At 32.0% G+C, this 21,915-nt stretch overlaps 1 protein-coding gene and 1 long non-coding RNA gene across 5 annotated transcripts in view; one reads left to right on the top strand and one right to left on the bottom strand.

Moving 5' to 3' along the window:
- LOC130903859 (probable G-protein coupled receptor B0563.6) overlaps window positions 1–21,915 on the bottom strand; it is a 233,756-nt gene that overhangs the window by 29,006 nt on the left and 182,835 nt on the right. The window lies entirely within an intron of this gene.
- LOC130903860 (uncharacterized) lies at window positions 570–21,699 on the top strand. The gene is made up of 2 exons (XR_009060785.1): window positions 570–677; window positions 15,368–21,699. It is a non-coding gene; the product is annotated as an uncharacterized LOC130903860 (long non-coding RNA).

Below are 21,915 nucleotides of genomic sequence, written 5' to 3'. Positions count from 1 at the left end.
TGCTCTTGTATGAAAAACTTTCTGTTTTCTGGACGCTTTGATAATATTGATAATTTCTTCATCATTATCGTCGAGTTCATTAAATATAAATGCAAATTTTCAATCATGTCACCAAATACCTTTATAATTTGAAATTTGAAAAAATTAGATTTGGATTCTTCGCCGATAACGTTTAAACCGAAGTCTGTAGGTGAACGCCATCTATAAAACGCGAAAAAACGTTACCAGGGGTTAATTGTGACGTTTGAATGTGACTTCACATGTAAAATTGACTCTAAGAGATTCTTTCAAAAAAGCTTTAACATTATCTTGGCATCCATTTAATGAATCGACTGAGCAAAAATTGAGTAGGTAACATTCATTCATTCATGTATTCATATCCAAGTTATGTGAAAATTGGGCTGTCACGATGGACACAGATGGCTCAATATTATAATTAATTTTTTTTTGCTTATACAGACAAGATTCCTAAAAATAATTAGATCCCAGTTACATGAGTAGTGACGTATTATATATATGACGATGTGCGCAATTATAAATTTAAGCAATTTAAGTTATTTAAATGGTCCAGTACAATCCTGATCGTCATACGAACATAAAATCGAGAAACTCTATCAAAAATTCAGAAGTTATTCAAATTTGTTAGAAATGGGGTTCTATCTGAGAGTGATAACTTTGTAAGTGTTTTTAATTTTCACAATATACTATAATCAATTTTTGTTAGTAAATCACATTCATATAGCAGTAATTGTATCTATATCCTCTTTCTCAGTTTACCTATTTATAACTGAAAATTAGCTACATCAATGTAAATAACGAGAACATTATCACATGGATGAAAATTTTCAATTTGGCCCAATATCAGGGATAAGTTTCTTATTATAAACCGTGCTAGTGATTTATTTCTACATTATCAATATTAAAATTTATTTCGATATACTTGATGGTTGTATTTTACGATCATAATATTAATATTTCAATGCAATTTGTAACTCGAAATAATTGATAAAAGATAAAATATTCCTTTAATATAATTCAGTATTAATTATTCGCTTTTCCTTTATTGTTAATTGAAAATTATTGTTTGGAATGACCTTTGATATTCCTTTAACAATTTAACTTTAACAAATAGGAGTCGCATTGTGTGATTGATATATGCTAATGCTTTTGATATATTACCTAATATTTCACTATATACATTGATATGAGAAACATTATTATAATAAATCTGAGAAGCTATTCATACCCTAAATTTTTTAAACACAACTAAACATTTATAGGAAACGACGTAGTCTGCAAATTCTCTTTAATATTATACATACTAATAAAAATCTGGCGTTCAACGTAGACTATTCAGATAACCCAAAAAATACACGAACACTACTCTCATTACTCATTTAATTAAGTAATTCCATTCCAGCTTTAACTACCAAATTACCTCACAGTCTTTAAATGTCGCTGCAAAGAGGGGATTACTTCGTGATAACAAGCGCGCCAAGATCATGTCCCACGGCAATATTGGAAAACATCTTAGAGTATTCCCTTTAAAGCGATTATAGAGAGTGGGTAATAAAAGCATACAAGGAACAGAATCCTGGTGGTCTAACTGGGTAACCTAGCATTCTAAAACAATATAAGGCATTGATATAGTCACGGATGATATGCATTCCCAATTATAATTAATCAAAAACTATAAACCCACGTTAGAAAATGGAAGATGAACGCATAGACTGAGAACCAACCTTGTTGTACCAATGAAGTCAGAACCCTTCTATTATACATATGGAAACGGAGCCGTGCAATGCAAAGATATATATTCCATTAGATAGAAGAGTAGCCTTCCAATCACATGACGATTATAAAATTTAGTTGTATGGAAATGCACATAGTCTCTTGATAATTTAAAATCAGAATCAAACCTCTTTAAAAGACAGAACAACGCGTAGGACTTAAAATTCTACTAAAGGTAGGCAAAAGGACTTTCGTTGAGCAAAGGCGAGCTAACTAGAGTTAGTAGTATAGTCACGGAACTATTCAAATTCAACTCTTGATTCGTGGGGAAAACTACCACCAAGCCTACTTGAGGTGGTTCATCGATGCCACAAATAGATGTGGCAAAACTTCTAAAAGGTTTCTAGTATCAACAAAGCCGCTGGCACCGATGGAAGACTACCAATCGTATTGAAACGCAAATGAGTAATTTGCATCTACCGTTACATGTACAGCCATTACCAAGGTCATGGAGAAAGTCATTACCCATCAAATATTGAGTCTATTAATAGCATTCGCAGCCATCAATACGGCTTGCGTTAACATAGATCAATCGAGGATCTCCTGGGCTATGTCACCAACGAGTGGTCTGAAGATATAGAGAAATATAGAGTATTCAGAACAATCGCTTTTGACAGGGCCTGGCGTGCCAATCTTCGAAATAATTTAAGATCGTACTGTTTGTTTTTTCACTCATCAATTGACTTAGTAGCTTTTTCAAAGACCGATCCATTCAGTTATTCACCGATGGACACACCTCGGCTTGCAACAATACCCTATAATGAGTCAATACAGAAGTTCGTCCTCAAATTGGACAGCTTAGAGCATAGAAGAAAGGTCGCTGACATGACTTTGTTTTACCGATACTATCACGGCAAATTCTGTTCTACTTGAAAGGCAGACGTGGCTCATGAACACCGAGTGCATCTGCAGACGCCAAGAACGTCAAATTATCGGAGCTCCTTTCTTTGGAAATGTGCAGGTCTGTGGAATCAGCTACCAAGTCTTTTCCGAACTCTACAACTAACAGAAGCTTAAGATCACGCCTCCCTTTAGCAGGCCTGCTCAAACTACTCAGGTGTATACTGGAGAATAGCGTCCTCCAAAGCTCGCTTTACAAAGTGTTTGTTACTTGTCTGGTAAATTCTCTGAGGTATACAGTAGATCAATCGGTTAAAGCCAGAGCTAGATTCACGGCATTTAGATACTAATCTAATTATTTCTAGCAATGTTATACTCATTTTGAAGTGACGGTTTATGGGATAAAAGAGGTTACGACTCTTTTGAATAATAACAACTAATTGATCTGCTTAACACGTTTGTGAAAATCTAATACACTAATTTTTTCTATAAGAGCATTTGAAAAACTAATATAACTGGTGAAGTATTTCTTTGCAACAAGAAATGGTATCAGAAATTATGAATAATGAATATTTTGACAAAAATTAGGAGAATGCCTTACCTGGGCTTTTTTTATGTTATAACTTTATATTATTACAAAAAAAGTCATTCATGGAAATTACATTCATAATAATATGAATGTAAATATTATCAAATTTTGTTATTTTGAATAAATTGATAAGTTACTATTATAAAATACCGCTTCAGTATCCTTCATTTTAATACAGACGAAAATCATATTAAGTATTTTAGTTACCTTAAACTTGTTCACTGTTATTATGAAATTACTTCGGCAAGTCAAGTAAGATGCAGTGTTTCAAAAAAGAGAGATTAACAATTTTTCTTTTAAATAAAGTATCACTGAGAGCCCCTTTCCCATTAAAAATGTTAAGGTTTGTGCCCGCTAATGCTATAGGATTATTGTAATTTAGTTTGAGGCTAGCATGCAAACTGCCCCTCTTAAAGATAAGTATTACTTGGCTTTGCATATTCTCAAATTTCTAATTAGGGTGAAAATATAATAGAGGATGTTTCCAGATTGATACCTTGTGTGATTGAGTTACAATGTAGATAGTACATCAAAATGAAAATTAAACAAACTCCGTTTATTATTTCAAATAAAAATTTCTGTTAAAATTCTGTGTCAAACATGACGTAACAGTATGGTTTGTAAAGATCTGTACTCAATTCAACACTGGAACTGCTAAGACTTACACATCACTAAAAATATAATTTATCACCGAATGTTGAGATAATAAAGATCCAATTTATTACTAACTAGTAGAAAATATCAAATGAGGTAAGAGATATTTTTGTTGAATTCTCATAGGATGAGGTTTTCGTTTCCCGAATGAGATAGGTAATTAATTGTTAGGAGAATTTTTAAATCAAGTTGAACATTTTCGAAGCTTCATTTTTGGTTACATGCGCTTCAATTTTATTTAAGGTGCTTCAGTTATACTCATTCAAAATTTTCAGCCCAAGAAAAAATTATCAATTAAGAAAGAAATAACAATTTCAACAGATTGTATTAATATGTACGCAGAATTATTGGTCAGCGTATTAGCAAATAAACTCGCAGAGCTGTCTAAAGCGCCTATGTAGGGGCTTAATGGTACGGTTCGGTTGATCTGATGATTTCTTCTGTCTTCATCTACCTTCTTCTGTCCATACATACGTAACTGTTATTGCAGTACAGTTAATTGTACAGGAAATTTTGAATTTTGAAGCATTTTATGAATCGTAATACAGGTAGAGAACGTCGCAACAACTAACAATATCAGAGCTATTCGGCTTTCTACTAATTATCTTTAAGTATATAAGCCATGAACACCTGGACTGATTTAATGGATATGTCTCTACCTCGAACAATAAAACCACAGAAAAAACCACAAAAACTATCAAATCGATTGTCCTTCTATAACATTTAGTGAATCAGTTATCCTGTGATGAGAAAAGTCGCAAAAATGTAGTATTTTTGTATTATTTTGTCTGATTTATTTGCCCGTGTACTGACTTAGGAGATATGATCATTCTTGACCAAGCCATTATGCAGTGAAGTTTCAAAACATTGCAAATCAATAAAATAATTCATGAATTATCTCACCACACATGGGTACCAATAGGATCTGTTAATTATATAGTTAAGTGATTCAAAGTGTACCTTATTTATAACTACGCACACAAATCATCTCCAATTGCATATTTTTATCTAATATCAATGTGACTGTAATTGACCATAAATGCCTAATCTCCTGATTTTATAATTGTTTATAGTTATTATTGTATATGATAATGTTTAGTATTTAAGGCAGTTTGTACACTGAGTTCTTAATAGTTTGATTTTTGTCGAGTACGCTAGTCAGATCATTGAAACTACTGCATTTATCTATTTTTTTGCTTAATGAATTATTTTTTGACAAAGTGAATTGAGTTACTTTGCTAACAGAAGAAAAACCGGACCTCACACACAAAGAAGAACTCATTAAAGAAATTGTGAATTAATACAATGAAGCAAAATGAGAAAATTCACTAAAAGAGCACCATGTTATAGAACTTTGTGAATTAATACAATTAGAAAGGATGGAAATTCGCATACGTACAGTAGGTACCTTTGCGAATTAATGCAATGGAGAAGAATGATAAATCGCACAAGAAAGTAACACGTTTTAGAAAATGCGAATTGGATTGAAATAAATGAGAAATCGCTCAACAAGAACACCACTTTGTAGAACCAACGATGAAATAATTTTCGATTTACTAGAAACAATTGTTGAAATGTTGATTTCAATCCAGCAACCTTTCCATATTTAATGTGTTATAGATTAGAGCTGCATTGGTTTCATGAAAGTTTTTATGCATATTTGTACTGTCTCAATGGGAAACTGGAGAGCTAATAAACACTCAAATATTTCCTTATACTCTCATCATATCTCCGAGTTTTCACTATATAGTCCCATCTAAAATATTGAGTGAGCCAGTCAACCAGCAATTTTAACGTAAATCAATTCATTGGTATTCTGTTTCCATTGAAATCTATTGATCATGTAACGAACGAAGGGAAAGCTAATAAACTAATTCAATTAGCCTGGTTTACTGTTACATGATTTCTAATTGCAAGTTAGCTCGCACCATAATCATCTTATTTGGAAATCTAACCAACCAAAATCATCCAAAGGAACGGCGCTTGGTAATGAGAGAAGTGATTCACGGATATTTGAAAGGAAATTCGAAGATGAAGAATCTCTAATTCAGAAAATTACGATGATATCAATTTGTGGGGCTCCAACGAAATCAATTCCAATTGCCCCTACCTCGTCGGCATTACAAAACGGGGCTTTGAAAATTGTAGTTAATGCTGACAAAACAGCATCATTTTCGAAAGCCGCTTTCTCTATTGGGAGCGGCTTTGGGGTAAAGGTGAATTCGATTAGATGGATGTGAAAAAGAACGAATATATGCAGTTCACGTTTTGCGGAACAGCAATACAAAATACAGCTGAGTGAAATTACTTTAAGTTACAACTTAAAATTTATGCAATAATACAATTGTTTGTATTTTTTATAGGACGAAACATATAAATACATGAAAATCATCCTGCTGTTTCGACTGTAGTGGTTAATTTAAATTACAAAGAGGGAGCGGAAAATAATTTAGCTTTCATATGAATAGAATTCAACAAGTTTTTGTTTGTAATCAATACTGTAAATACCTTCGTTATGAACATTTTGACATCTCGTGGACAAATCTCCAATTTGTCCACGAGATGTCCAGACCGATAAGAATTTTGAGAAAAATATCTCGATTTGGCATTTTAGCCGAAGAAAAGTTTATGCATTCAAAGAAATGAAGTGTTCACTATAAATGAGAATCCAAAAGTGCAACGTATAACAAGAATGTTGGGTGGATGGGTTCATTAATTTTCTCAACATTCGTTTGGCATATTGCGTTCTTGCAGTCGCGTGTTGCGGAATAATGCACACTTCGTCGATTGTAGATGCATAGATCTATTTTCTCTTCTGCCCTTAAAGTTCTGTTGTCTAATGCTGTTGGTCTTGGTAATCGATAAAGAGATCAGAATAATAGGATATGAACTGAGGGAAGCATCTTCATCATTTACTAACATCTAATGTACTTGCATAAACACCGTAAATGCTTTGGTTTGTAACTGTTGTATTCCTAATCTTGAGAAACTCAAACAGCATACAATGTCGATTATCTTTTTTTGGTATTTGACCATTTCAACCTCAATAGCAAAAAAATCTTCCGTTTAATTATTTAGTGAACTCAATGCCTTCAACAGAAATATATGTAACACAAAAGCAAAAATTTTGATTTTCGATCTGCGTTATTATGTTTGACAGGTAAATAGTTTTTGATTTTATCAAAATAAATGACATTTTAAACATCCTATAACGCGAAAACAATATTAGGTAGCTGTAATATATATATATATATATATATATATATATATATATATATATATATGTAATATAACACTTCACCAAAACTCACAATTACACAGCTTGACACTGGTTTTGATAATCAATTCATCGTCTTCCAGGAAGCGAATTTCCAATACCAATAAACTTCAGCGAAAAACGTATTTCAATAATTTCTAATCAAGTGGATCTGGGTCTGTATTCATCTATTCAATTCTAATATTTTTTAATGCATTCTACAAATATTTGACTTTGTTCAACAGCTTGCTCGGTTATATCCAAGTTTATTATGTGTTCTTATTTTTATTGAGCCTGATTAAACCTGTCATTAACATATTTCATATCATGCACAATAGAATACTTTTGGTCACAATTACGGCTAATTTCACAAATACCATCCAAAATCAAGTCTAGATGTGTTAACAGCTTCTCGCCCTGTCGAAATATGAACCTTTTTATTAGATTAATTGTTATTTGGGGTGAAAAATGGAACATATAGGACAATTAGCAGGTTGATTTGAGCAGAAAGTCTTGTTTTGTGTCTGGTATGAGGGTTCAGTGTACTTCTAAGCCATTCAAGATGGTCGAGACATCAATACCTCGATATCTAGTAGACAGCTGATGTCTATGTCTGAAGTTTTATAGGAGAAATATAAGAGTGAATCGAAAGCGGCCTCTCTCACAAAAAGACAATGCTTAACCATACTGTGAAAGTTACGAGGACTAAGATCGAAGAACTTGTTGGTATTGTGCTCCTACTACGTCCAGTATTTAGTCCAGACTTCGGTCCGTCAGATCTCTATTTATTCAGATTCATGTCAAAATTCTTGCGTAAAAAAAATTTGGAGTGCGACAATTTTTTGAATCTGAGCTCAAAGAATGTGAAATGAGATCTTGGTGAAACATTGGGTTAAAACTAAAGAATACCATAAGCTATACTTCGAATATTATGATTATTTAACAAACAGTGATCATTGAAAAACGATATTATGTATGATATATTCTTATAGTTTTCTAAGCATTTTGATACTTATTTCATATTATGTAATCCCAAAAGCAAAAATGAATAATCATGTTACGAAGGAAACAGTTGTCTTCAATTCTAGAGAAACTACCACTATTGCATTCAGACGTAGTATTCCATAGACATTTCTGAATGTTGAGAGAACGTACGATATTTCTATCATAACTTTTATTTAACATTTTCTACTTTTATCAACATCTGTGAAAATACTTCTAAATTAACAATCTTCGGTATCGTTTAAAATCAACAAATCTAAATGTACGAATTTCCAAAGCAATAATGATGGTTTATGATGAATAACCTGATATTGAGTTTTAATGATGAGGGACGATTAATGATTTTATTTGGGGATTAGGTGAATTATATGATTTTGACATTTGATGTTGAGTTGTTACTAATATGCATAGACAGTTTGAGCTATAATTCATTATTTTCTGATTTTTTGGTTGACATTCTGAAAGTGTTTGAACTGAATGAGCAATTTCATGCACCAATTGCTGTCCAATAATCCAATTCCACATTGATAGATGTGATATAAGTGAAAGGCAATTGTAATGAAAATACCAGGTTTTCAGAATAAATAGCAGGTTTTTAACGTTTCATGATATTTTTCTACATTTCTATTATATATGGTACGTCAAAAGAGCAGCTCAAACAGTTCGAAAAAAATACCTACAAGTGTTCAAATGAGTATTCGACACACGTCAAGAGGGTGTGAATTCTTCTCAAATGTTGGTCAGTGTCCCGCGACTAATTGTTGTAACAGCTGCTACAATCCTGTTTCTTAATTCGGAAAAGTTCATCTAGTAGTAGAATTACATACATATCAATCTTTATGAACACTCCAAGGTAGAAATCACATGGTGTCATATCAAGTTACCGTAGATACCTTGCCACCGCTACAGCGGTCAGTCATATTCAGCCAATCACATACTTCTTTTTTAAAATGACAAATTATTTTGCCGAAAATGTAATGTCTCCTGTTTATCTTATAGCTGAGGAAAGAGCCATAGCTTTAGAGAATCAAGATAAAAGCTAACAATTGCTTTACTAAAAAAATAAGTACATCAACTTTCGCTAAGATGTAGCACAAATAACATGCAAGGAGATTCGAGTTATCCTTACACCATAATGTGAGGATTGTTTGGGTTCAAAATGGGAGGTCTATTCATCACTGAAGATGATATGCGAAGGTGGCATACAAACAAAAGTCTTTAGACCCTGTTACAACTGAAATTGATAAAATGTAGTTTTAAAATCTTCGAGACATTCTTTTGCGTCGTCGTCCTTACATGAATTACTAATTTACAACTAGCATTTCGAATGGATTTCTTTCGGCTACACGTGAATTATCCTCGTACCCACTCAACGCTCACTCCACTAATTATTGTTCGTCCCCTACTCTTTTCCGGGAAGTATCTCCAAATTGATTACATCTTCCATAGTTGCTCAATTCTTACATATAGAATTTTATTATAATAAATATTTATTTGTGAATTGGAAAAGAATAGTTTTGCCAATATAGAGAGATGAAATGAATGAAGTGTTTTTAGGATAACTTTATTTATTTCGTCATCAACAACCTTGGGTAGAGAGAAAAAATAGAATTTCAGTTCAAACTATCAAATCATTTATTTGGTATTGTATCAAATAAATTAAGTAAATGTCGATTATAGCTTGATAGCATTGAATCTCACTCATTCTGCATAGTTTCGTATATTTAATTTCTTTCCTTCAAAATAGTTTATTATATGAATATAAATAGTGAAAAAACTTACCAATGTATTGATTTTGAAAACAAAACTGTTGGCGTTACAGGTAGTAAATTGATTATTCATTTTTTTCTTTATGGCTCGAATGTTCAACTCAATTTTTTTATACATCATGGTCAAATTCCGATATAACTTCACGTACGTTTGCAGTCACTACCACACTTAAAGAAAGTGAACGATTACATCTGCATAGTTTGCTTTTAATTTATTCCAATACATTTCTATGAGTTTATTATAATATGAAAGAATTTGTTGAAATCTTTTCAAAAATTGTTCAATTGGAATATTTAGGTGAGTTATACATAATAATGACTTATCAAAATGTTTGGTAAGAGCTGTACTGTGACGAATTTTTCAAATGATGCCACTGACATATCTTCGTTGTAATCAGTACAGGATTGTGAAATGTTTCCAACAGATGAAATCAATGGATTTGTTACAAAATCATACCTACCATCATAGTGAAGAATAATTAATGAATTCCTCCTTGAGCAAGAAGTATTTGACACAATTTTCAGAGCTATTAATCCAGTCAAATTTACCTACGTCGGGTGTATCAAACCAAATTTCGAAACTAATCCGATTTTTCGTTAACGGTACAGCTTCTTCAAAATAATCAGCTGGCTTTTGTGATCTGAATGCACATATACTCAGTCGATACTTTGATTTCTTAGCGGGATTTTTAAGAATACTTTAACTAGTAAAATTTACTACCTTTGTTGTAGTAATGAGAATGAGTCGAAGTTTTTTAATAGTTGCTGCAGTCCTTTAAGTAAGAAAATATATAGTATAGGTATGTTATTCGTACCTGAAGAATGACAACCAAATTTGATACGAAACATACGTTGTACAGTAATTACATATTTTATCTCTGCAAACATAATACACGTATCTTTTCTACTAGTGCTTTTTAACAAATGGCAGATGACACATTGCGTGTATATATACAACAGTGCCAGCAAGCATAACTGTTAAATTAACTGTAACTTAACTACGAGGGTTGCTACTTAACTTTTGAGATAGACAAACAGGAAAAAATATTCATAATTGATTATGGCTTTATTGCATTTCAAAATATTCTCCATCAAGATCAGTACACATTTGCATAAATTTATCAAGTAGCGACATGCAATCACGATTGAATTCGAAAAACCAGCGAAACACAGAGATGGTGCTTCGTCACGGCAATATTTGTAATTTTTCAATTGTTGATCAATATGAATGTTTCTGTAAACAGCTCAAATAACACTCTTATGGCAATACGTTCTGAATACGTTCATTCAAAATGTAAAACTGTATAATGAGAATGTCACATCTTAAAACTCAAGTAGCAAGTCTCGTATTATGAAGTATTATATGTTGGTATCCATTTCAAAACTCGCAGTATAATTCGGTGATGAAACACAAATCCGTCGATTAACATTGAAGTAAAGTAAAATGTAGTTTAAATCACTTAAAACCACACAAATATTCTATCATAAACGATTTTGGATGACAAAGTTACACGTCCTAATTATTTTAAGTGATGTATAAAAACATGTTTTCTACACCTTATATATATCCTAACAATTTCACAATAGTCAGGTATTTGAATAACCAATAATTCTGATATTTTCAATAGGCATATTCATCTAAAAAAGAAACTTATCCAATTACAATTTTATGCAGTTCTCGGGTTTCCAATCAGAAAGCCGATACAGTTGGCTTTTATTGAAGTCAATTTGTTTCAGAATTGCAACGACCCTTTTCATCAATCACACTCCACGTGGTTACAATCTCTATTCACTAATGTATCAAAACAAGTTCAACGAACAATGAAAATATATTTTTTTTGACTTTCCATTTATTGAAATTATTTTCACTTCTAATAAAATGATAATATAATGATTGTACTGAGATATCTAAATTCAGAATTTTTCTCTTTAAGACGATTACAAGCTGTTTGAAAAGTACTGCACTGTGAAAGCATTATCCAAAACTTCATTTGTTTGTAGTGGTCTGCTTCGTCGTGAAGTTTTCACAATTCGAAGGTTGCTTCTCAAGTATTGAGATATGGCACCACTGATGTGAATATGTTGGTTTAACATTTTTAATGGTTAACGTGTTGTCATACGAGTGTTGTTTGAGTTGTTTACAGACACTTGATACATTCATCTTGATCAAAAAATGATAAACTCGCTCCGACTTTTAGTGATGAAGCATTATCTCCACAGTGTTTCACTGGCTTTCTGAATTCAGTCGTGGTCTCACTTCGCTACAGGATGAATTCCGTGAACGTCGTCCAAAATCGGCATACCGTGAGATTAAGGCATACTTGGGCATCAAATCCACTCGCCTACATACAATAAAGCATGAACATCTGGCTGTCAAAAAGATTCGTTTCTGTTGGATCTCGCAATTTGACAATCCTTCAAAAAAAGCTCGTGTCGATTGGTGCAAACAAATACTTAAAAAATTCAATCGTGTGCTTCAAAAGACGTGATATGCGACTAATCATGGATATATGCACTAAACTACTGCACTAAAATCGATTGTATGGGTCTTTCAAGATGAGCCAAATTCAACCAAAATTATTTTTGCACGGAGCACTTTGAAGCAAATGGTCGCTTGTTGAGAAAATTGATAAAAAGGACGTGAGTATGTTAATAATGCTCTTGGGACAAAAATATACTATTTAAGACAAAGCTTGATTTATTACACATTGATCGGACTAACTACGTGATTATACGCGATATAAAAATTGTTTTCCAACATCATTAAGTTCAACTACATCAACAAAAAGTTTTAATTTCAGCAACCCATTGAACCTATTCAATAGTAGTTGGAGACGGGCAAATATGTTTTTAATTAAATTTGGAACATAAGATCTGTGTTTGTCAACATCTATTTTAGATCGTGTATCGTGCTTTATCAGATGAAATATGTTTAAGATGGAGATGGAGATAAAGATTCATACCAATCGCTAGCGCTCGTGAAAGTAAACTTCAGCTAGTGAATAATAACTTCCATTATACACCAGTGAATGATATACTATTTTAATACGCTCATAAACATTCGCACTATTGGCTGTCATCAAGTGTCACTTTTAATGTATGTTATACAAAAAAAAGGATTTACAGTTTTCGCAACAGTCAGAAATTTTATCTTATGTCACTCTTTTGAACACATACAACAAGTATTACAAATTCCTTAGTGATTAATGCATACAGCCATAGAACAGAATGCTCAAAAAGTTCATCGCCGTTTGAAAAGACGAGGAACTTAAAAGCAGAAGTTAACCAACGATATAAGATGTTCTGGCTGCAACGCAACATTGAAACGTGTAGAAATTGTAGAAATTTTCTTGGGAAGCCACGCAACGTTCATCTAATCTTCTTCTTCCAACATAGAAACCTAAGAAGTATGGATGAGACTGATTTTATAAATTGGTTCAAGTTTATCCAAGTAGATAAACACTTGAATGTCTTCTTCACAGAAATTTTTTTGGGAAGTCATCTCTCAATCCTCATAGCGGTACTAGAATTCGGATACTGGGATAAACTTCAGCTAGTCCGTTACAACCATTTGATAAAGCTCCAAAATGACTTTTCAAAGAAGAAAAAATAGAGGTTAAGTGAGTGGGGAGATCGAAAAACATTTTTATTGGCGACAAACCTTAATCGAAACCTCCATCCTCAATTTATTGGTCAAAAGAGTGGATTGATTCAAATTAAACTGTTCCTATCATTTTAATTGTCATCATCTTACGGTATTAATGGACCAATTCTCGGATTTTGTCAATATTTAACCCCTAAATGGTTTCAATTACAAATTTATACCGGCGAATACACTAGCGTCAAATGCTGAAGCAGCCGCGCCAGGTTACAAAAGTAGCAAAGAAAGAGTGACAATTCTTGCATGCAGTAATGTTACGGCAAATATGAAAATGAAACTGGCTATAGGCAAATCGAGAAACCCTAGAGCGCTTAAGACGCGTCCAAAATTGATTTACCAGTAAAATATTATAATAAAAAAAATGCTTGGATGAGCTCAGACATTTTCAAAGAATGGTTTTTTCAAGAATTTGTGCAACAAACCGAACAATTTTTGAAATCCAAAAACCTGCGAAGGAAAGCAATATTGCTTCTTGACTATGCTACATGCCATACTGATGAAGAAGAATTTAAAGATGAGGATATAGAGGCGATATTTTTGTTTCCAAATATAACTTCCTTATATCAACCTATGGATCAGAGGATGTATCGAAGGAAGCTGCTTTCTTATTTAATTGACGCGATGGACATGGGTGAACAAATTGCGTCATCTTAATTTAAAAGGCATTGTTTACTACGTGGCTAAGTCATGGGAGAGTGTTGGAGCAGGCACCATTTCTAAGTCTTGGAAACTTTTGCTCCAACTAAGTCAAGAATCTCCAGGTGGAGAAAATTTACAGAATGAAATTGAATCCGTCAACAGCAGCATACTTCCATTGTTACAAGTGACGGATTACGTGGTTGAACATCATGAAGTGACAGATGAAGAAATGGTGAATATGGTGAAAGGAAGATTGGAAGAAGACGATGAAGAGGATATGGTGCTTGAAGACAGTGCACAGAAAGTTTCACAATTTTTTTACCGAAGCCTAAGCTTGGTTTCATGTTTCATGGCATTGTACAGTATGTGAGTATCTACAGTATCTACATATTGTAAAATTTCTTTAATATCTTATTTCTTTGACCTTTTGAAATGTTTATGTTTCTAAATGTTCTTCATTTTAGGTCTCTTCTGTTCGAAAATTAGTTTTTTTAATAATTTTTGATAATTTTCAATAATTTTCAATAATTTTTAATAATTTTTGATAATTTTTAAAAATTATAAAAGAAACTTATTTTGGAACAGAAGAGACCTGAAATCAAGAACATTTAGAAACATAAAATATATGTTATTAGTTTTCTGTTAAATGTTTTAATTTGTTAAATTCAGTTATATTTCAATCCAGCTATGTATTTTGAAAGTTTCTAATGTTTGAATAAAATTAATTTTTTAAAGTTGTTTTTATCATTTTCCGTGTTATACGACTTTCACTTATCCGACCTTGGTGCGGCCTACTTAGGTCGGATAATTGAGACTCTACTGTACTTCCTCGAGTAATGTTGAGATCTATTGGAATACCACACAAACTCTGCTTTTTTTATGAAAAGATACCCCAAGGTTTGGATAATACTTCTTTCGTCATTGCCATGTCACTACAGAATTATCCAGATGACAATATGTGCTTTTTACACATTTGATGTCCTATAAATTTGAAGCATGGCAACGTGAAACTTTAGCATACCAATTTTTCTCTGGATTCTGATGTTTTTATAAGGCTCAGAAATAGTGTTTGTAGACAGTTACGAAAACGTTGAATTTGTCTTGTCTCTATTTAAGATATTGCAATTAATATTTTTATAACTAACCTAATAAATATTTGTTAACAGATTGATGGTTGCGATGATTTACGTACAAGGTGGCTTCTTGTATGGACAGCCATGCACAATACGCAACACTGCATATTTGAGAGTTGGTGAATGGAGTTTACCTACCAATGACACTAAATGTGTTGATGTTACTGGTTTCAAGATGAATTTACATGGTCGAATCAACTTAGCAAATTACACCAAATTCTTCGAGGAAGTTGAAGGGGCTGATACTCTATATGCGGATCACTTGAATTTAACTCATTTCCCTATAATGATTGTCAAGTCACTTCCAAATGTCGAAACCATTGATCTCTCAGGAAACAGAATCAAACTAATTCCACCCAAAATGTTCAAACTTGCACCGAAAATTCAAAAACTGCTACTTGATGACAACAGAATTGTGATACCCAGAAGAAAACCATTAATATCTTCTCATTCCTTGAAAACCTTAATGCTGAGTAATAATAATATTGCATTTATCTATCAAAGTACTTTCAGTAAATTACCCAGTTTGGAAGTATTATATTTGGATAATAATAATATTCAGGATATAAGTCCATTGTTCAGAAAAATGCCTAATTTAAAATTCTTGCATGTGGGACGAAATGTATTGAATTATATACCGGCAAAACAAAATATTTCCGATTCTCTTATCAGTTTTATAACTAAATCACAGAAAACATTATTGCACTGAAGAATTTTATTTTAAACAGTAAATATGAACTAACTTTTTATTTCGATGGTACTGTTCCAAATGTAAATGGGTCGTATTCATAAAAAATAACTATTTCGTTCGAACTAAAAGGTTTTACTACAATTAGTATTTATATACTCCTCCTTTCCCGCAAGGTACACGGTGACTGGCGGCAAAATTATCATTTCAATATAAAATCAAAGGATAAATATTTGAGATATCGTTTTAATAAAGATAATAAGAAAAGTAAAGATGAGGATTGCACTTTTTAAAGATGATGTCATCCAAATGTCTTCCATCAAGTTGCACGAAATGTTCGAAATAGAGTCGCCTCAAATTTTGCTGTACATTCTACAGTAGGGTTGATTGAATTGCGTTGATTTATTAACAAATGTTGCATTTTATATTCATAAAAGCTCACGAATTGTTACTCAAAACTCTTTATTTCCATGGGAAGCAAGTTGGGTGACTTTGGTGGCCACAGGATGTCTCCAAATAGACTAATCAAGTCCTAGCCGTGTGTGAGGCCACACCATTCTGTTGGAACCACGTCTGTGATAAGTATGATAGATAAGCTTACAGGTTCAGCAAAATAAAAATTCCGTGATCATATGCCCTTAGTTATCACCATTCAAATTTGTCGCCTGTCCTCGTGCGTTTTCCATTCGTGGATAAAGCACAGAAAATAGTTACTCTGGGTAATGCAATAGTTTTTGGTGTTTCAGTCGAGTCAGACCAAAACCTGCATTTCAGCTTATTAACATGGCCGTTTAAATGAGTGTCTTCTTTGTCGCTCCAAAAAATGGAATAAACAGTTCGAAAACGCTACAACATTAAATTCTACAAGTTTAATGTTCTCAAGGGTTCGGAGATCCCCTCAGATCGTCTAGGCATATACCGAATAGTGTTCATAGCCGAAGCAATTGCTCGAAACCTCTGGTCCCAGGAATGAATTGAGCTTGAATTTGGTTCGTTCCTCAATCTTCTGATACCAAATTCAGAACAAAACGAAAGAAGAATTACTCTTGAAAAACGTCTCGACTGCGAATGCACGATGTTCATTGGCCAATACATTAATATGATTCCAATATCACCTCCCCCGCACCATTTATAACTTTTCAAATAATCGTATATAAATCTGCCACCAGATTGCTCTGTACTTATTGCTTCCTTGTGATAATGAAAATAAGTTAAGCCTTCAAAGTTCAAGACTCCTCAAATATTCCCGAGAAACCTCAAGAACTAGCTATGGAAGGCAATAAACAGGTGCATTAGCTGAAATCATACGAAATATTCAACTTTGTTTGGTAGAAAAAACAAAAGTTCTAATTGTAATGTTTCTATTTTTGTGAAATATTTGTCAATCACAAAACGGTGGGATGAATTTATAAACACGATGTATCTAGCTCACGTTTTTTTATACTTATTTGTACAATAACCATACACTGTTCGGTTCACGTATGTATTCACTTGTCACCGTCTTGACGTAATCGCGATGACATCAAATTGCTTACTAACTACGACTTCTACAGCTCCGCTTTCTATTTTAGAATCATATCTAGAACTTTCGAATTATCGAAATCTCAAGACTGCCGTGATAAACAAACAAGTCTTCGTAGTAGTCGGTGCATGCGCCAAACAAGACCGGCTTCACGGTCTATATCACTGGATTGGAAGTTCATAATATTATGAAATTCTAACCTTCATTCATTCTGTGAGTTGTACAAAGTGCCTCATCCTTTTATAACCGTGAAAAGTCATTTTATTTTTTATTAAGGATAATTTTCCACTTTTTAGGTTATTTTACTATGAATGCATGTTATGCATACCAAGTCGTCTTATGAATTATTTCGTAATTTAATGAACTCATGTAACGATTCATCGTTAGCTGGGAGTTTGCCTATTAATTATAAGTTCATCCATTCGTGTACCTTCTAAGGACCTTACGCGACTAATGCCTGGTTTCTCCACATCCCTAATAAAGTCCCTCCTATCTATTATTTACCGATTAAAAAAAAATTGATTTATTCATTTTCTTAAAAATTAAACCTTCGAATAAATCGAGTTATTTGCCAAATAATTTATTAGGTAGTCACAACTGTCAATTAAAGATTTTAGTAGAAACTTAACCTAAAATACTTATACATCGAAATTGGTTTATTTGTATATTATACCTATAATTGATTAGTTTATTTTTGGAAGTATTTAACATACAAATAATTAAATATTCAATATGGATGCTTTCCAAGATTTAGAAGATTTGTTCGATGAGGAAATGATTAAGGAAATACAGTAATTTCCAAAAGAACGAGCTTATTCTGTTCGTAAAATTGATCATTACAATTTTTTGGGCGCTGATGAAATTTTTTCACCGTTCTCTTTTTCCTTTCCTATCAATTATTTTCAATATAAACTATAATTTTCAGACCAACACAACTCTCTCCAACTAGCGACTACTTCAACATTAACCTAAACAAAACACGTGCAAATATACTTAAGCAGAGATCGTTGTTACAACACAGATAATAGGAAATCGTCCATAGAAGAAATTTTTTTCCCTTATTTCTTTCCTTATTCAATACATGTCAATATATAGACATCTTTTATACGTTTGCCAATAATGAAGTGACAAATACTTATTAGTTAGTTTAGATTTAAACCAATAAGGAGGAAGAAACGGTAAACGTTCATTCGACAAATAATAGTCCCAACTAAATTAATGTGGCTAATAAGTATTTGGCACTTTATTAGAACATGAAGAAACCGGTCCTAAGTGTTATTGTGTGAGGTTGTTTATTTGCAAACAGCCGAAACCCTAAACAAACAATACTTTGCATATTGTGAACGGAAGATACCCAACTCCGAATTACAATTCTCAATCCTCCATTTTCCATTTCCTGATTATTCATTATGCTATTGAATTTTTCGCACTGTCGGTATAGTAGACTTTTTATAGGTCGCGTCTCCTGATTCTAATAGGAACAATGAACAAAATGATTGAATTTTTGTTGTGATACGTATGTGAAATTTTTAATTCATTCCAAAGATTGAAGTGGGTGAAAAATTGCTTTCAGAAACATAATAATCACGTGATGCTGACAAATATAATAATAGGAATTTAATGTACAAAATTTCAAATAATATTTAAATATCATCTCCACACTGTATAGGGACCCTTGTTTGAGATTGTTTCCATTGTCAGATCGGAAATTAAGTTACTACGATATTCAGTGATGTGGGAAAATATTTTGATTGTTTTTGTGTAGATCTGAATTTTATATTTTGTGAGGTAAATTTGGTTTATTTTACATGAACTGAATATCCTGAATTTGAATTTATATTGAGCCATATATAAACTGAAATGTAGGAATACACTTAGCACGGATTTTCTTATTAAGTAACTGCATCATACTAGCCGTAGCAAACACAACACTGGGATCAAACAATCAAAGATCATTTATATTAAGTTATCCAGAGGAACCAAAACCACTAGCCGTTTCATACTCCCTTCAGTTTTAGAACGTTTTTCTATGTTTTTTGATGCAAAGAATCGATTTTCCAAGGGTTCTGGGCCAAAATCTGGTCGAATAATTTGTTATAAATAATTTAATTGTTTATAAAGCTATAACTCTAAACTATAACAAAGAGAGATATAAAAATTTAAATTAAATAATATTTGCTTCACGATCTACAGTTTTTTGCACAAAATCAAAATTTAAAATGTTATCGTGAATATAATACAAAATTATTCCAAAATTGACGTTTTTCTCATTTTACAGTAATAACTTGGTTCCTACACGACGTAGGAAGATTCAAAGCTTCAAAATGAGATGTGATGGAGTTTTTAAACATTATTTGTTAAAAAGTTACAGAAGTTTGAATGTACAAATTTTCACGAAAAAAAGCGCCGTAATTTGTTTATAAGTGTTTTAATAGTATATAAAAATAAAAAAAAAAACACGGAATGCACCTTATAGTAGCTTAAAGTGCTAATAAATACGAACATTTTGACCACTTTAACAGGGCGATTAGAGGCTAAAGTGCGTTTCCACGATCTGAGGTGCTCCCGCGATTATTTCTTTACAGTAACTTTATTGAAGTTGATTTTTTATGATCTAAAAATATATTAATATTTATGTTCATTATTTCATTATTTCATTGCACCTTACAAATATCTATTTTTTATTTATAAAACAAGCTAATAAATTTAATAGTTTTAATCGTTTGTTGTATCAAAATCTTAAAACATATCAGATTATTACTTATATGGACGTGTTAGCAATACTTTTTTGGAAGTAAAACTATATGGAATCGCTGCCAACGTCAAATTCTATCAGATACCATATTTTCAGAGCTTTCTATGCTACTTACGAGCAAATTAACATTTCAAAATTATAGCATAACAAATAAAACTATAAAAATATATAAATAAAAAATATTAGATGATAGATTATTGATTATATTGATATTAGAGATAGATGAAATTATTTTAGTTCTAAAAAAAGCTTCACTGTACCCACTAGTTCATGAATTGTCACCAAATTGTAATTGCATGAATTGAAAATACTGAATATGATTGAAAATACATATTGGTACTTAAATGTTTATCTTAATCTTCGTCGAAACAAGTTTTAAAAAAGGTAAGGTGCAATAAAATAATGAAATAATAAATATATTTTAATATTAATATATTTTGGAGACCATAAAAAATTAACTTCAATTAAGTTATTGTAAAGAAATAATCGCAGGCGCGTATTTTAGCCTCTGATCGCGCACCTCCATAGCTTTAAAACTAAGGGCCGAAAACATAGTTGGAAGATGTCAAAATGTTTATATTGATTAGCACTTTAAGCTACTATGAGGTGCATCTCGTTTTTTGTCAAATTCATATACTCTTAAAATAATTACAAACAAATTACGCTGATTTTTTTCATGAAACGCTTTAAATCTTTCTACGTCGTGTGGGACTAAGTAATGACCTATAAAGTGGAAACAAAACGTTGATTTTGCAATAATTTAACATTATATTGACGATAACTTTATAAATACTGATTTTTTACAAAAAATTGTGAAAACGTTTCTTGTAGATCTATTCAAAACAAAAATTTTTCATTTGAAACTTTTTTCATATATCTCTTTGATCAAAAGTTATAGCTTTATAAACAATTAAATTGTTGGAAATAGGAAAACGCTCTAAAGTTGACGGGACTATGAACGGCTACTTCTACTTCTAATTTCCACGTTGGGGTTTGATGACCTGTTCTTTTATCTCAATTTGCTTCATATAGAGGTAAATTCTTCGGTTTTTGATTATATGAATAGGACGTAAAAGAGCTGACAGCTGTATAACCTCTTTTTCCACTTGTTTTATGTATGTACAAAGAATTTGCTTTAATATTTTAAAAAATAGTGTCTTTTGTAGATGCGGCCTAGTGAAATCATATCATTCAATAATCGTTTTGTATTGTCACTTTACTCGCATTATTCCATGTATTTTTCAATGTGAACATTTTATTGAAATATAATTTTAAAAAAATAGCAGATAGACTGTTATGAATGTATTATTGTACTAATGTATAATAGAAAGTAGAATAAAAAAAAATCAGATTCATAAATAATGTTAATTGAAAAAAAAACAATAAACTAATGAATAATATCTCTTGATTTTTAGTCTTGATGTTGCTGAACGGCAAAAAAATTTTTATATGTGTAGATTTGATTATCCATATCATTTTGAAAACATAATCTTGTATTTAAGTTTTCCCATTCGTCAGATTGATCAAAATTTTGGACACTATCTGAGAGAAAAGAATGGAGAATATAGATATGGGTGTTAATATATTTGTTCTGTTATTTTGAGTATCAATCGAAT

The sequence above is a fragment of the Diorhabda carinulata genome, chromosome 2 (genome assembly GCF_026250575.1).
Source record: "Diorhabda carinulata isolate Delta chromosome 2, icDioCari1.1, whole genome shotgun sequence".
Taxonomy (NCBI): Eukaryota; Metazoa; Arthropoda; class Insecta; order Coleoptera; family Chrysomelidae; genus Diorhabda; species Diorhabda carinulata.
This window is presented reverse-complemented; position numbering and strand designations above follow the sequence as displayed.